This window comes from Podarcis raffonei, chromosome 14, assembly GCF_027172205.1.
Source record: "Podarcis raffonei isolate rPodRaf1 chromosome 14, rPodRaf1.pri, whole genome shotgun sequence".
In the NCBI taxonomy this organism is placed as follows: Eukaryota; Metazoa; Chordata; class Lepidosauria; order Squamata; family Lacertidae; genus Podarcis; species Podarcis raffonei.
This window is the reverse complement of record NC_070615.1, coordinates 50,884,451-50,898,099: the sequence shown is the minus strand read 5'-3', so window position 1 is coordinate 50,898,099 and position 13,649 is coordinate 50,884,451. Positions and strand designations below refer to the sequence as shown.

The window sequence follows — 13,649 nt, the reverse complement described above, 5'->3', positions numbered from 1 at the left end:
TGTTAAATTAGGACAAGAAGACTAAAGTTGCAAAATATATCTCTCAAATCTGGTAGGCTTGCAGAGGAAATCCCTCTCAAACTGCCTGGAAATCATTGAAGTTCATTGATATCTCTTTCTTTGGATTTTTTGTGATTTTTAATTTGACAGAGGCCAGAATCTAGAACACTCAGGAATGGGCAATGACTTGTTTATACACAGTGGGGTTTTTGAATATATTTATTTTAACCCCATGCTATATCAGAAACTGCTTTTGAAACTCACCTTGATTTTAAAAGCAATTCATCATTCAGCATGAAAGGCAGCTGCTTGAAAAACACAACCCAGTGTACACATAGTTCTGCAATTCTTTGCACTCTAGCTATAGAAAGATTAAAAGGAGCACCTAAAGCAAACTGCATGAAGCACTGAAGATCTGTATTCAGATAAAGGTTGTATTTTTACCTTTAAGCAGCTTCTAGGGTTCTGATTTGAAGTAGATATGCTGTGCAATAGGTGGTTTAATCTTTTCCTTCTGCTGTTTTCTAAATCTAAGTTCCATCCCTATGGATCTAATAGCAGGTGGGAGTGGAAGAGACATGATTTAGATCAAGAAAACAGCACAGAGGTAAAGTTATCCCCTCCCTGAGCACCAGTGGCAAAGATCCAGTGGCAAAGATTTTTGTATTTAAATGTTGGCAAATGCAAACAAAGATCTTCTGCATCTTGGGCAGTTTGACTCTTAGTGACACCACCAACCTGTAATATTTAATTCAAACAATTGACTCCAGTCATCCCAATAAATACTATTTCTTTGCAAAGACAACAACAACAGCAATACAGGAAGAGCTACCCTATGGCTTCTTCAGACAGACCTGCTTCTTAAGCATTCATCCTTATTTGCTTGTCCAAATCCTATTTTAAGGTTATATGATATTCACTGTTTGTTGAGCACTTCTTCTGATTTTCTTCCAGGAAGATTATACAACAATGAACAATCATCCTGATTTTTGATTGCATGGGAGTGATATGTCTTTCCGTCAATTTCCTCATCACTTTCCTAACTGCAAAAAAACTATTGTTGCTTTTAAAGTGAATTTGTTGTTCCAAAGTAATTGAGTACTGTCCTTAATTACTCAAATTTAAATTTTGCAGTCTGCAATCAAACTCCTCTTGCAAAATACTTACAGCTCAGAGGTAACCTTATGAAATGTCACTGTTAAGAGAATGCTAATGTCCATTTCTGGGGAAGTTAGAATGTGTGGAGATAGATCAAAGTCATCAGAATCTCAGGAGATACAAATGTATGGCCTATGAAGCTTCATATACCAAGACCTGCAGCAAATAGCTAATTAACATGCTTAGCTCGAAGAAGTTCTAGAGAAAAGGAAGAGCAAAGCTGCTTCTGACAGCTGTAATTGTACCACCTCCTAAGTTAGGGCCCATCCACACTTTTGTTTGTCCTGTGATTTCACATGATTTCAAGTCATGGGTACTAGAGGGTCATTTGTTTGTTTCTGTCCCACCGCTTTCTCCAGAAACTAGATTCCCCAGTCTACTGCTGAATCAGAACAAACTTCCATCCACAGAAAACCCAATTGATGTTTGTTCTGATTTAGCAGTAAACAGTAGTTTTTCCTAGGGAAAGTGATGGGGCAAATAATAATAATAATAATAATAATAATAATAATAATAACAACAACAACAACAACAACAATAAAACTTCTCAGCCCCATGACTTGAAATCACTTGAAATAACGAGATAAACGGCAGTGTGGGTGGGCCCTTAGCATGGCATCTTCTCAGAGGAATCAGCAAAGTCTAGTATAAATTTGCCCTTTCTTGTAAGAAATGCTTCTGTAAACCAGTCCTTGTAAAATTGCTCTAGCCTTTTACATCCGCTTGCCTGCAACACTAGACTTTCCACATTTACTCAGCAATCAACCTCCAGTTTTAAATTAAAATCTATAACAATTGATGGACAAATCATTGTCAAAGAGTTTTCCAGCACGCTTCTTCAAAAAGCAGAGGCCACAGAGGGGAAGAATGGGGACGATGCATGATTTGTGTTTGTTATCTTGACTTCTGGGAGAAATGATGCTACCTTTAAGTTGTAACCAATCTCTCAGAGGCTGCAATGGTCTGTGCTGTAGTAACCATCTCTTCAGTACATCTCTTGATTGCATTCATCTCTTGAGTACATTCATATATAGTGCTAATGCTACTGCAACCTGTTCAGCGGCGGCGGCAGCACTTGGAGAAGGCACAAGAGAGCACTCAAGTGGCTCCTGCTGCTGCTTGGAGTGAACATTCCATTATAAGTCTTAATAAATGTGCACAATCTTAGTGGTATTTTGTAGCTTGGAGACTATGTGCCCATATTGATAACTCCCCTCTCAGATCTCCAAGACCTATGCCATGTTCTCAGCCAGGCAGGTGTAACTCTGCTTGCATGGAATGATGGAGAGGAACTAAGCGGTTGGTGGTGATGTGGCTTTGGTAAGGAGGTGCCAAGGCGGGCAGTGGGACAATGTTAGCATCAGCAAAAGGTGACTTATTGGTGGCCCAGAAAAGACTTTGGAATAAGCGAAGCTCCCACACAGAGGGCTTGCTCACGCTTCCCATTGCCCTGTGCCTAGAAAGCAAGGGGCCAAGCAGTTTACCCATGCTCCACTAATTTCACAGGGAAAACCCACTTTAGTGCTAAATCAGAGCAAATGTCAATCCGGAGAAAACCCAAAGTGCTTTTTCGTCCATTTGCGGTTCCCCCCCAGGGAAAGGAGCAGAACAAGAAGAGTGGATAAGCTCTGAAAGCGGGTGTTTAGGAAGGATTTTTCTTTTAAAAAATGGAGCGCTGGGATTGCAATTAAGGTAAAAGTTGACAGGGACTATATTGTTGGACAAGATACATTACTTCAAAGATGCCTGCATTTCAGGGGGTTTGACTAGATGACCTTTGGGGTACCTTCCAACTCTACAGTTCTATGATTCTACCTAATAAGCCCTAATTTTAAGGGGTCTGCACTACATATATGGAAGACAGGAAAGTAAGACAGAGAATGTTTTAAGTGGAGTGGGGTTTCCAACTGGGAAACTTTTAATTTGAACACAGTTAAATTAAATACAATATATTCAAATACAAATTATCTATTTGCCCTTCCACAGAAAGAGTAATTCTAAGCATGTTGACACCGGTGGGGATTTTTTTTTTTTAATGGCTCTTAGACATGAAAGGTGGCTAATCCAATCCAGTCTCAGGGATGGAGTGAAGAGATCAACCTTTTCTTTGCCTTCACAGAAAGTATCGACACCCCACCCCGCCCCAGTTAAGGAAAATCAAGATACTACAGTAAACCTGCTTCATATTAAGCATACATCTAGAAAGGTAAAGGTAAAGGACCCCTGATAGTTAAGTCCAGTCATGAATGACTCTGGGATTGCGGCGCTCATCTCGCTTTACTGGCTGAGGGAGCTGACGTTCGTCCTCACACTATTTTTCCAGGTCATGTGGCCAGCATGACTAAGCCGCTTCTAGCTAAACCAGAGCAGTACCTACTGTATTTATCTACTTGCATTTTGACGTGCTTTTGAACTGCTAGGTTGGCAGGAGCTGGGACCGAGCAACGGGAGCTCACACCATCGCGGGGATTCGAACCGCCGACCTTCTGATCGGCAAGTCCTAGATTCAGTGGTTTAAACCACAGCACCACCCGTGTCTAGTATGTATGTACATATATCATACATCTAGTATGTCTTCAATCCCTACTGCGTTCATTAGACTTACTCCCAGCTAAGTGTGTATAGGGTTGTAGCGTAAATCAGGATAATATTTAGATAAAAGTAATTTATGGTATTGCCTTGGGGTGATTATCTTACATGTAGAAATCAGTAATGGAGATTACTTAATTTAAGATGGAAGAAAGTTTCTTCAATTACTTAGTGCACTCAAAACTGGAATGTGAAATTGCAAGTCTTAACAAATCTACACACACTGAGAACAATAGTATCTTGTAATTTTGAGAACAGGTAATACTGTAACTATATTTAATATGATAGGGGAGACTTAAGCGAGCATCCCCATTAGACTCCATGGGTGATAGTTCTAGTTCCAGTTGCTTTCCAAAGGATCTCACAACCAACTGTATGCCCTGTACTGTAGTGTTTTGTTTCTTAAACTTAGTAGAATTTCATAAGTATTTTGTGAAACGCAATTTGATGAGATACTAAGTTTGCTATTCAGTCCAAAGCTTTGCCTAACAACACAATCCTACTCAAAGTTCAATATAGATTTTTGAACTTACTTTAAATAAATTGGTGTGGGATTGTAGCCAAGAACAGCACTCTGGATGGAGGCTCCTATTTTCCACATGAAAATGAAAGTGCTTTGAAAAAGTAAACTTTACTTTCAAATGTGAAGTTGCTTCTTTCTGGGGGGTGGGGGGAAGGCCATAAAGCTTGAGGAAAAACGGTTTCCATCTTCAGTGTTGTTATTTTTTACTTATGCCAGTGCCTTGGGTTTCTAGCCTAAAGTCTGATTCCAGGATGCTTAGCTTGTTAAACTTTTTAAGGTAGACAAAAATGGCATAATGGCTTTAATCTGTCAATATTTTACAATTGGCACAGAGAAAGAATAGAGTACAGTATGATGCACTGTTGAATTTTGAGAAATACATAAACATGTCTAACGGAAGATCAACATGCAAATGTATATCACCATCTTGACTCTCCAGGTTAACAAAGATGAAGGTTAACTAATCCTCCAAGGATAATCTGAAACATAAGCCTCTGGAATCAAATGAAAGGTTAAGAGGAAAAAGAAAACAGTAGCCATCATAGGGAGAATAATGTCTGCTTCCTGCCAGATGGTAACCTGGCCCCACATACATTATTGAAAAAGTCACTATGTTAAACACTGGGGGGGGGGGCAAGGCACCTGTCTACCTAGAGCAGTTAATTCTGTCCAGTTGAAACAGTGATAAGCAAAATATAGATTAATAGTCTGCATGGGGCATCAATGATGCATTTTCAGCCCTGGAGGCAGATGTGTGAGAAGGAAGAGCAAGCAGGAAGAAAAAGACAGGAACTCGTGTCTGTAGTAAATTACTTGCTATGCGGTTGAAGTAAGGCCCCTCTGGGGGGGGGGTCTCTGTGTGCTACAGTTTCCACACTGAGAAAAGAAAAGTGGTGGCTTTAAACAGCAGAAGTTTGGATAAAGCAGCAGTGAAGGAACACTATGGGGGGAACAGTCATTTTAAACACCCACCATATAAACTCCCTAATTTCCCCAAACTCAAGATGCTTACTAAGAGAGAGAAAAATGGTATTATTTATCAGGAAGATGGCCAGGGTTGGGCTTTATAGGGGTTATATGTAAAACAAGGCAATATTTTTCCATTTATGGAACTTGAGAAGATCATTCCTCCCCACTGCAACCATCAATGGTCTTATATGGATGCAGAAGGAGAAAAGTCAGAGGATTCTTTCCTGCACCTCAATTATTGAAGAAGAGGGAGTTCAGGGCTTCATTTTTGTTGATTTCTCCCCCTTTTCATCCAAGACACCAACTCCTAGAGAGTTAAATATTTGCTAGCTTTTTAGTGACTAGATTGCATGATAAACAGATAATGCCAGATTACTGTATCATAACAGAATAAAATCCAAGCCACGGCAAAACCTGATTTGGTCTATACTTACAACACAGCCATCTGTTTAGGAGCCAAAGTGCATTCTATTTTGTCAAAAGGCCTAGATAAAGCTCCCTTTACAGTGCTGCCACACAGCTAATACAAACATCAAGCTGCTTTTTGTGCAATATTAAATGCTGGGGGGGGAGGGATCTATGTGTCTTATAAAAACTTCAGTTTGGATCACATCTAACTGGAGCTGATCCTTCTACGCAAGAACTTAAGCGACTCAGAAACAGCGAGTCTAGGAAGAAATGAGGAGATTACAGGGCAATAACAATGTAATCACTCAGGGATTCCCTGTAGGATTGTCATCCTCTGGCAAAGTCTTTCTGACATGAGCCTGTCAGAAAAAAATATGCTAGTCATTCTTTTGTAATTATTAATTGCAGTTTCATTGCTTTTAACAAAGAAAAGGAAACGTACAAATGTATGCTCAATATTTGAGGCTGGGGTGGAGAACCTGTCCAGATGTTGTTGGACTCCAACTCCCACCAGCTCATTATAGCCAAAGGTCAGAGAGGGTGAGAGTTCTAGACCAACATCTGGAGGGCAGCAGGTTGCTCACTCCTCTTCTTGGCTTTGTGCCACACTAACTTTCACAAAGCACTTGTTTTTAAATACATTCTAGGGAACCGTTAGAAGAAGCTTATCAAGTGCTATTTAAGGAGAAGATCAGTAATGGCAGGCAAACTATTTTGGAAGGCAGATTTTTACATTATTACTGAAGTCCCTGGCTAGGCAAAGAAACTGAGAGTGCCCCTAGCTAACTCCTCCATTCACGCAGTGTGGCCCAACAGACCAAACCCCAAGGCAAGTGAAGGTCCCGAAGGTCCCAGCATTCATGACAACAGGCAAACAAAGAAATGCAGAAAAGGACCCACTTCCCTGATGCCAGGACATTGGCAAATGACCGCTATTGAAAAATTAATACTCGCCAATCCCACAACTGTTTGAGCAACCACAATGCAAAAGACATACTCTTTGTGGAAACTAGGTTTGTCTGGTTTTGAGGTACACTCATATTCCAGAGCACTCCATATCCACAGAGCAGAATGATGTACCATGAGGTATAGAGATAGCCAATAATAATAATAATAATAATAATAATAATAATAATAATAATACAAGCAAGATACGGTAGTGTCAGGGAACTGCCATCAGTGCCGGAGGAAGAGAGCAAAAGCCAGAGGATCCAGGGATCGGGAAAAGCAGCCCATCTTCTGGGGAAGAGAATCAGCGTAGCACCAGTGGGGAAGGGGGGCAGATGGGGGAAGCGGCGAGGCGGTCTCATGACTCCTTGCCTGGGACCAGCGGGGAGAATAGGGGTCCTCCGTTGCCCACGCCCTCCTTGCGCAGAAGGCTTTCGCGCAGAGAGAGTAGGAGGAGACTAGGCGTCAAAGACCTTCTTTGCTGGAAGAAGTTTAAGAAATGCCCACTGACGGATTCTGCCAGCGATTGAGTCAGCCACGGGTGAGTGGCTGTCCGGACAGAAAAGGTTCACTTTGGCAACCCACCCAGGTGTTTGCACCCAGCCGGGGAGATAGACACCTGCTTACGCACGAGCAACCCCTAGAACCATTACAGCAATCCGTCAGTCTCTGACGTTGCTTGTGCGCAGCCCCGGTGAGGCAGCATGATGAGCCAAACAGGGCCAGCTGGAGAGACAGAGCAAGAAGCCATGGTGCGAGGTCTGGTCGAGAGGAATCGAGACCTGGAGGCACATGTTGCTACCCTGTCAGCGCGGCTGGAGGAGAGGCGGGCTCAGGATGCACAGGTCAGAGCCATCCCGATAGGGAGGAAGGTCCCGGGGCTGGTACACAAGTTTGGAGGAAAGCCCCAAGATTACAATGCTTTCCGAACGGAAATTCAATACGCTTTGGAATTGCAGAAAAATGACTTTGCTGATGACGGGGAGAGGGTGGGTTACATTGTTGGACATCTGCAGGATGGGGCGCGCGAATAGATCAGGCCCTTGATGGCAATGGGGAATGATGCTTTGAAAGATCTTAAGAAATTCTATCAGGCAATGGACACGATGTTCTCCAGCGAGATTGAGCAAAGCATGACACGGAGGGAGCTGATGGGGTGCAAGCAAGGGAGCCTGTCCGTCAGAAACTACTGGTCGCGTTTTGCGATGTTAGTGCATAAGCTCAGGTGGGATCTGGACTCTGAACCAGTACAAATGCTGTTTGAGGCAGGTTTGGACCCCGAGGTGAAAGACGAGTTGTCCTGAGCGCCCCGCCCACGGTCGATGGATGAACTCACAAAGACTGTGCTTGCGATCGGTGTACGCCAGGAAGCGTGGGCTCAGGAAAAGCGGGAGATAAAGGCGGAACGTTTCCATGGCAACCGCATTCCTGAGATGCCGAGGGAGCCTTCCCAGGCGGCAGAGCCGATGGAAATTGACGGAGCGTGCGCGCGCGAAGTTTCAAACGCTAGTGAAGGCCGGAAAAGGGAGGGGAAGGAGTGGAAAACTACCAAGAAGTGTTTCCTCTGCCAGCGGCCAGGACATTTTGCAAAGGTCTGTCCCAACGAAAGGCCTGGCAAGGCATGATGGGGGCTGCAGGCCACGACGAGAAGGGGGAGGAAGGGCCGGTGCAGGGAAACGAGAAAGCCTGGCTGCCAACCAGCAGGGGCAGCAGTCAGGCCAGCAACCAATAGAAGTGCCCCAGCCTGACCCTCCCAAGGCAGCTATAGCCATTGAAGTGGTGCTAGAACTCCCAAATGGGCACCCAGTCAAGGTGGAGGGGCTGTTGGATTCTGGCAGCTCGTGTAATTTCTTCAGCAGAGACTTCGCTCTGGAGCACCAGCTCCACCTGTTGCCACTAGATTTTCCCTTACAGGTGACCACCATTGGTGGCAGAGAACTACTGGGAGGGGAAGTGACACACCAGACACCGCCAATGCGGATGAGTGTTTCCAGGCACACGGGAACCATTGCCTTTCACGTAGCCACGCTGGCAGGACCCCCAATAATACTGGGAATGAGCTGGCTGGCAATACACGACCCAGTGGTGTCATGGCATCAGCGGTCGCTCACCTTTGGGTCAGCTTACTGCTTAGAACACTGTCTGGGAGGGAAGGAACCAAGAATGACTGTGGCCAGGGTGGCTGGGGTGGCCCTGGAGGAAAAAGGGCGGGTGCCACCACAATATGCAGATCTGAAGGAGGTCTTCAGCGAGAGGGAGGCAGACAGACTGCCCCCCACAGGCCATTTGACTGCCAAATCAACCTGCTTCCAGGGGCTCAGTTACCGGTGGGTAAGTTGTATGCCATGTCCGACCGGGAGATGCAGGAGTTGAGGCAGTTTATTGACAAGAACCTGAAGAGAGGTTTCATAAGGGAATCGAAGGCGGTGGGGGGCAGTCCAGTGTTCTTTGTGGACAAATAAGAGACTAATCAGCCCAGATTAGTCGTGGATTACAGGGCCCTAAACCTGGTGTCAGAACCTGTGACTTTCCCAATGCCCAGGATTGACGATATTTTGACACGTGTGAGGCAGGGGAAGATTTTTACCAAGCTGGACCTCAGGGGGGCATACAATCTGATTAGGATAAGGGAGGGGGATGAATGGAAAACGACCATGTTCACCCACCTGGGGGCTTTTGAGTATTTAGTTATGCCATTTGGATTACAATCGGGGTCTGCCTGCTTTCAAGCCTTCATGCACCATGTGTTGGGGTCCCTGCTGTACAAGAATTGCATAGCCTTTTTGGATGACATCTTAATCTATTCGGAGAATGAAACACAACACGTCAGAGATGTCAGGCAGGTGCTACAGAGATTGAAGAAGCATCAGTTGTGGGTTAAGCTGGAAAAATGCCAATTCCACGCCAGGGAGGTCGAGTTCCTGGGGTACAGGTTGTCAGACAAAGGACTGGCCATGGATCCAGGCAAGGTGAAGGCAGTGCTGGAATGGAAGGCCCCCAAAAACAGAAAGGATGTGCAGAGGTTCCTAGGCTTCAGCAAATTCTACAGGAAGTTCATAAAGAACTTCGCTCACTTGACAGCGCCCATAACGGATTGTCTTAGTAGCAAAAAGAAGTTCACATGGACAGAGGGTGCCCAGCAATCCTTTGAAAACCTGAAGAAGGCGTTCACCTCGGAAGAGCAGCTCCTGCACGTGGATCGGGAGTAACCCATGAGACTGGAGACGGACGCGTCCGACTGTGTGATTGGAGCGGTACTTTTGCAACCCGGGTCCAGGGAGAACTGGAGACCGTGTGCCTTTTTCTCTAGGAAGCTGAGCAAATCGGAGCAAAACTACACGGTGTATGACCGAGAACTGCTTGCTATCTATGCGGCATTTCGGCAATGGAGACATCTTTTGATAGGGGCACGGCACAAGATCCAGGTCCGAACTGACCACAAAAACTTGGAATACTGGCGGACCGCGCGAGTGCTCAACCAGAGACAGATCAGATGATCAGATGGTCCCAGGAATTCGCCAAGTTTTTCTTCAAGATACAATACGTGCCGGGAGGGGAAAACGTGAGGGCAGATGCACTCTCCAGGAAACCGGAGTACATGGAAGGGGAGGGGCCACCGGAGACCAGGCACGTGTTCCCCGAGGACCGGTGGGTGTGTGGGGGAGCGTTGGTAGGGAAACGAGAACTAGCAGGGCTCACCAGAGACGATGAGTTTGCTCAGACGAAAATCAGGGAGCTCAGGGACAGAAAGGAAGGCAATGGGGGGTTTGAGGAAAAGGAAGGGCTACTGTACTACAAGGGGGCGCTGTATGTACCAGGAGAGACTTTGAGGGGGAAGGTACTTAGACAGCTCCATGACAACCCAACAGCTGGGCACTTTAGACAGCACAAGACCATGCTACTTGTCACCAGCCAGTTCTGGTGGCCAAAGGTGAGGGAAGACGTACGAGAATATGTAAAAGGGTGCGACCAATGCCAGAGGGCAAAGGGGGAAAGAACTGCCCCAGCAGGGCTACTGGAACCCTTACCTACACCGGAAAGGCTCAGGGAGGTGGTGTCCATTGATTTTATGACAGATCTGCCCAAGTCAAGGGGAAAGACAGCAGTCATGGTAGTGGTCGATCTACTGACTAAAATGTGCCATTTCGTAGCTTGCATGCTCGCATGCAGTGTCGGCAGAGGAGACAGCCAGACTGTTTGTGGACCACATTTTTAGACTGCATGGGACCCCATTGAGGGTAATCTCGGATCGCAGGAAACAATTTACCTCCCGGTTGTGGCGGAGACTCATGAGCTTGCTGCAGGTCGAGGTGAGCTTCTCGACGGCGAGGCACCCAGAAACCAATGGACAGGCCGAAAGAGCGAACGGTATACTCCAGCAGTACCTACGCTGCTATGTCAGCGAGAGGCAGAACGATTGGGTAGAGAAATTAGCTTTGGCTGAATTTGCATACAATAACGCTGAACATGTGTCCACGGGAATGAGCCCTTTCATGGCCAATTACGGGTGTCACCCCAGGGCCTTCCCGGGGCGGGGGGAGGAAGGATGGAGTGTACCTGTGGCTGAGCAATTTGCGGAGGAAATGGAGGCCTTACACCAGCAACTCAGGCTGAACTTGGAGCGGGCCAAGGAAGTTTACAAGAGGCAGGCAGACAGGCACCGTCGGGAGGGGGAGGCCATACAGGTGGGAGACCGGGTGTGGTTGTCATCTCAAGGGTTGCCCCTAAAGGGAGGGTGCAAGAAGTTGCAGCCTAGGTGGCTGGGGCCTTTTGAGGTAATACAGCAGGTTAACCCAGTGGCATTCAAACAAGTTGCCTGACAGCATGAAGATACATCCGGTGTTCCATAGGTCCCTACTTTCACATTACAGGGAGGGGTGGGAATTCCCGGGACAGGAGGGAGGGGTTACCACCCACCCGCGGGTAGAGGAGAGGAAACACTGTAACGAAGCTACGAAAATACTCGATTCGAGGTGGCGAGGTCGCCAGGTAGAGTACTTGGTAGCCTGGGAGGGAGAACCAAGGTCTGAAAACACTTGGGTCCCTGCTGAATCAATCACTGACGGGTATCTAGTGGAAGAGTTTCATGGTTTGTTCCCGGGTAAGCCCAAACCATTAGCTAGATTCTGGGAGGAAGAATTTGGACCCACAGACGACGAAGGGGACTTTGTGGGTTTTCCTGCCTCCGAAGAGGAGGGAGAGGAGGTGTCCGAGGGAGAAGAATCAGACTGGGAGGTTCAACCAGCTGGAAGAGGTCCGAGCGGATGGGAGGCTGGTTTTGAATCCTCAGAAGATGATGACAGTTCTTTCGGGGGATTCCCTGCATCGTCGGTCGAGGAGAGAGAGGAGGATGTATCGGAAGATCGCGCCAGGGGTGGGGGTGGGGTCCTGAGGAGGAGGTGGACGTCAGTGAACTGCCATCAGTGCTGGAGGGAGAGAGCAAAAGCCAGAGGGATTCCAGAGAGCGTCCAGGGATCGGGAGAAGCAGCCCGTCTTCTGGGGAAGAGAATCAGCGTAGCACCAGTGGAGAAGGGGGGCAGATGGGGGAAGCGGCGAGGCGGTCCCATGACTCCTTGCCGGGGACCAGCGGGGAGAGTAGGGGTCCTCCGCTGCCTACGCCCTCCTTGCGCAGAAGGCTTTCGCGCAGAGAGAGTAGGAGGAGACTAGGCGTCAAAGACCTTCTTTGCTGGAAGAAGTTTAAGAAATGCCCACTGACGGATTCTGCCAGCGATTGAGTCAGCCACGGGTGAGTGGCTGTCCGGACAGAAAAGGTTCACTTTGGCAACCCACCCAGGTGTTTGCACCCAGCCGGGGAGATAGACACCTGCTTATGCACGAGCAACCCCTAGAACCATTACAGGTAGCATTTTCTTCTCCAGGTGATTGCCTCAGCTTCTCACTCGAATAAGAAAATGCTTGATCTTTTCAAAATGCTGCTATTTGTACATGATACATGCAATCCAATCTAGAAAAAGCCTACCGCACAGGTTAGCTACCACTTGAAAAGTCATGTGGTTCTGCTGTCCAGCATCCCTCTCTAACAAAGACAAAGTGAGTTTTAATTTTTTAATTCTCTTGTGTTTAAAACTGTAGCTCAGCTTCTGATTCAGCAAAGGCCTTTCATGTTTGAATGTCTACAAAACACCCAACTGTACACAGATTTTCATTTCACACATGCTTGAAAATACTAAGATATGGTTTTCAAGTCCTTTCAAAGCAGGTGGGGTGGCTCACACTGCATGTATAAAACTGGACCCAGTGATGTGCAAACTCTCTGTTTAATTCAGAACTGGCATAGTAATTATAAACTATCTCCCTGCCCCCCACTCATCAAAAGACTCATTTATTTTCCGAGAATTTTCTCTTGACATGGAAGGGTGGGACATGTGTGATTATGGTGTTGCATTGTCCCCTGGAAATTGTAGTTCACAGCTACAGCCACTGCTGAGAGCCACTTCGAAACTGAACCACCCACACCCTGCCAAAACAAATAGGAAGGGGAATACTTAAATCTGGATTGGAGACAAGAACCAATAAAATGTTTGCAATAAACAAATCAATAGAAGTGACTCAAACAGAGGGAAGGTACCAAGTTTCATTGTCATGCAGTCTCATTATGTTGATGACAGAAATCAAATGTTTCACTCATCAAATATTTGATAAATTCTGTGCCTAGACCTGCAAATCAGTCTTACTAACAGAATCAGCAGAAGTGTAATGTTACATATGAAGCCAGAGAAGAACTTCCTAGGCAAAATATGATAAATTCATTATACAATTAAGCTTGGTGACCTCAGGTAATTATGAAGCAAAATTGTGAATTATTACCTGAACCAGGTAATTATGAATATCAGTGATATAGTGAAACACATGTTCATCTTCTTAAAGAGTCCAGGCTGAGATACTTCTAATTGCTGTTCCACTATTTGCCGAGTTTAAAAAATAGGCTAAAATCCAGACAAAGTCAAGTATTTTTATTTTTCACTGATGCCAATGGGATGCCCACTGAAATCAAGAGGACTTTATAATGCTTAACTTTGGCTGGATTGTCCTG

At 45.9% G+C, this 13,649-nt stretch overlaps 1 protein-coding gene across 5 annotated transcripts in view; it reads right to left on the bottom strand.

Annotated features, from left to right (window-relative positions):
* The window catches only part of SDK1 (sidekick cell adhesion molecule 1), a 589,097-nt gene that overhangs the window by 340,841 nt on the left and 234,607 nt on the right, over positions 1-13,649 (bottom strand). The gene's annotated exons all lie outside the window — the stretch shown is intronic.